The 2780-nt window shown below is 31.9% G+C and overlaps 1 long non-coding RNA gene across 2 annotated transcripts; it reads left to right on the top strand.

The window, feature by feature from the left end:
* Positions 1 to 1135: 1135 nt before the first annotated feature.
* On the top strand, positions 1136 to 2513 carry LOC135750041 (uncharacterized). Of its 2 annotated transcripts, XR_010532560.1 has the most exons (4): positions 1136 to 1333; positions 1808 to 1924; positions 2017 to 2144; positions 2250 to 2513. It is a non-coding gene; the product is annotated as an uncharacterized lncRNA (long non-coding RNA). The 2 variants fall into 2 exon arrangements; XR_012334739.1 differs by lacking the exon at positions 1136 to 1333 and having other exon boundaries at positions 1763 to 1924.
* The last annotated feature ends 267 nt before the right edge of the window (positions 2514 to 2780 follow it).

The raw sequence follows: 2780 nt of genomic DNA, 5'->3' as shown, positions 1-2780 counted from the left end.
GTTTTCAGGTTTGTCGTTGTTTTTTCTGTATTGTGTTGTTTTCAGGTTTGTCTTTGTTTTTTCTGTATTGTGTTGTTTTCAGGTTTGTCTTTGTTTTTTCTGTATTGTGTCATTTTCAGGTTTGTCTTTGTTTTTTCTGTATTGTGTTGTTTTCAGATTTATCTTTGTTTTTTCTGTATTGTGTTGTTTTCAGATTTATTTTTGTTTATTATGTATTGTGTTGTTTTCAGATTAGTCTTGTGTTTTCTGTATTGTGTTGTTTTCAGATTTGTATTTGTTTTTTCTGTATTGTGTTGTTTTCAGATTTGTCTTTGTTTTTTCTGTATTGTTTTGTTTTCAGGTTTGTCTTTGTTTTTTCTGTATTGTGTTGTTTTCAGGTTTGTCTTTGTTTTTTCTGTATTGTGTTGTTTTCAGGTTTGTCGTTGTTTTTTCTGTATTGTGTTGTTTTCAGGTTTGTCTTTGTTTTTTCTGTATTGTGTTGTTTTCAGGTTTGTCTTTGTTTTTTCTGTATTGTGTCATTTTCAGGTTTGTCTTTGTTTTTTCTGTATTGTGTTGTTTTCAGATTTATTTTTGTTTATTCTGTATTGTGTTGTTTTCAGATTAGTCTTGTGTTTTCTGTATTGTGTTGTTTTCAGATTTGTATTTGTTTTTTCTGTATTGTGTTGTTTTCAGAATTGTATTTGTTTTTTCTGTACTGTTTTGTTTTCAGGTTTGTCGTTGTTTTTTCTGTATTGTGTAATTTTCAGATTTGTATTTGTTTTTTCTTTATTGTGTTGTTTTCAGAATTGTCTTTGTTTTTTCTGTATTGTGTTGTTTTCAGAATTGTCTTTGTTTTTTCTGTATTGTGTTGTTTTCAGGTTTGTCTTTGTTTTTTCTGTATTGTGTTGTTTTCAGGTTTGTCTTTGTGTTTTCTGTATTGTGTTGTTTTCAGGTTTGTCGTTGTTTTTTCTGTATTGTGTAATTTTCAGATTTGTCTTTGTTTTTTCTGACCAATTTTGTTTTCAGGTTTGTCTTTGTTTTTTCTGTATTGTTTTGTTTTCAGGTTTGTCGTTGTTTTTTCTGTATTGTGTTGTTTTCAGGTTTGTCGTTGTTTTTTCTGTATTGTGTTGTTTTCAGGTTTGTCGTTGTATTTTTTCTGTCATATTTTGTTTTTTCTGCTGTAAATGTTTGGGGAGTTTTTGTGTTTTAAGATTTTCAGGGTTTGGTTTTCCTTCAATGCTGTCAGCTGGATTAGTTGGCCATCATTTATCGACAAACATCACAACTGTTGCTGTCAGTATCTTTTGATGGATGCAGTAATAAATCCAGATGATTTTTCATCACTTCAGAGGTGGTAAGTGAGCAGTTTTTAAACATTTACAGTTTTGCTTAACTTTTGTTTCAGTTTTTCTATCGGCTAATTCATTCAGATCTGAGAAATGCCAACAAACTCATTCATTTGAAATCTAACATCAAACCAAAAATGTAAATGTTTGTTTTTGTTGGTGTTTGTTGTGATCAGTGTGAATTAGGTTTATCATGTAATGTAATGTATGTGACGTGTGTTTTGTATGAAGCCTAATTTATTTAAATAAGTTTATATTAGTTGTTATAATTTAGTCTTTGTGGTGTTTGAGGAGTTTGCCAAAAACAATGCTTATTTCAAACCCACCCAGATATGAAGATGTCTATGTTATTGAAATTGTATCACTGTAGCCAGTAGTAGAACCCTTGTTAGTGTAGTTGTGTAAATGTTAAATATCTGATGTCATCGGCACACAGGTAAATCAAATCAGTGTTATGGATGAAACAGTTTCATGTCATTCAGGTCTCTGGATGAAGTCACTTTTGTTTCTCCTGTGGAAAGATCCCAGATGAGATGCTGATGATTCTGAGCTCAGTTTTTTAAGCAGGAGTGACATACAGCATCATTTCTATAATAAAGGTGATTCACAGGAAATTCACACATTTCTTGTGTAACGTTTATACCAGACCTTTATCATTATCATTTGAATGTTGTTTTTCATTTTTGATTAGACTGCAACATGTAAAAAACTCATCGTGACACCCAGATTGCTGAAGACTTGGAAACACAAGTGATGACTTAAAGACCTCAGGACTGGACCCACAGCCTGATCCTCAGGTTTACACCAAACAGTGTGCAGGTATGTTCTGGCCTTTAGCCAGTGTGACTTGCATTTCACTTTAACTTTTTTAAATTTCATTTGTTAATGCCTTACCTGAAATAATGTTCCAATTTCTACATTCAGGCCTGTGATATGCCACGGACAAAAGAAGAAGAAATGAAGCCCACAACCCCAAATCCCCTAAATATTATTATTAAAGACAGACACAAAATATTTTAAATGCAAAATAAATAATTTTTTACACATTGACCTTCATTAAACATATTCATTTAAACAACAAACTTCATTAAAACCCCTGGACCCCCTCATCAGTTCTCCAGTTTAATAGTCATCAAAATAATGTTTTATCAGATAAGTTGTTATTTTAACAGTGTTTATTAAACGTTATACACCACAGGTCTGTTGACTGCTGCATTCTGATTGGCTGAGAAATGTTCTATGGGTGTTGATTATTTTTCTGTAAACCGCACACCTAACTTGTCAAATGTCTTAAAAATAGGCACCAGAGCAATGTTTGTGGTAACGGTGGTATACGCGGAATAATTGACTCCGGTCCTAGTCCGGAAACTTTCTATTCTGAAAGTTTGATCAATTGTACAAAAGGACATGCAATAAATGTCAAGTCTACTTATTATTAAAGTATGTGTAGGTAAT

The sequence above is a fragment of the Paramisgurnus dabryanus genome, chromosome 12 (genome assembly GCF_030506205.2).
Source record: "Paramisgurnus dabryanus chromosome 12, PD_genome_1.1, whole genome shotgun sequence".
NCBI lineage: Eukaryota > Metazoa > Chordata > Actinopteri > Cypriniformes > Cobitidae > Paramisgurnus > Paramisgurnus dabryanus.
This window is presented reverse-complemented; position numbering and strand designations above follow the sequence as displayed.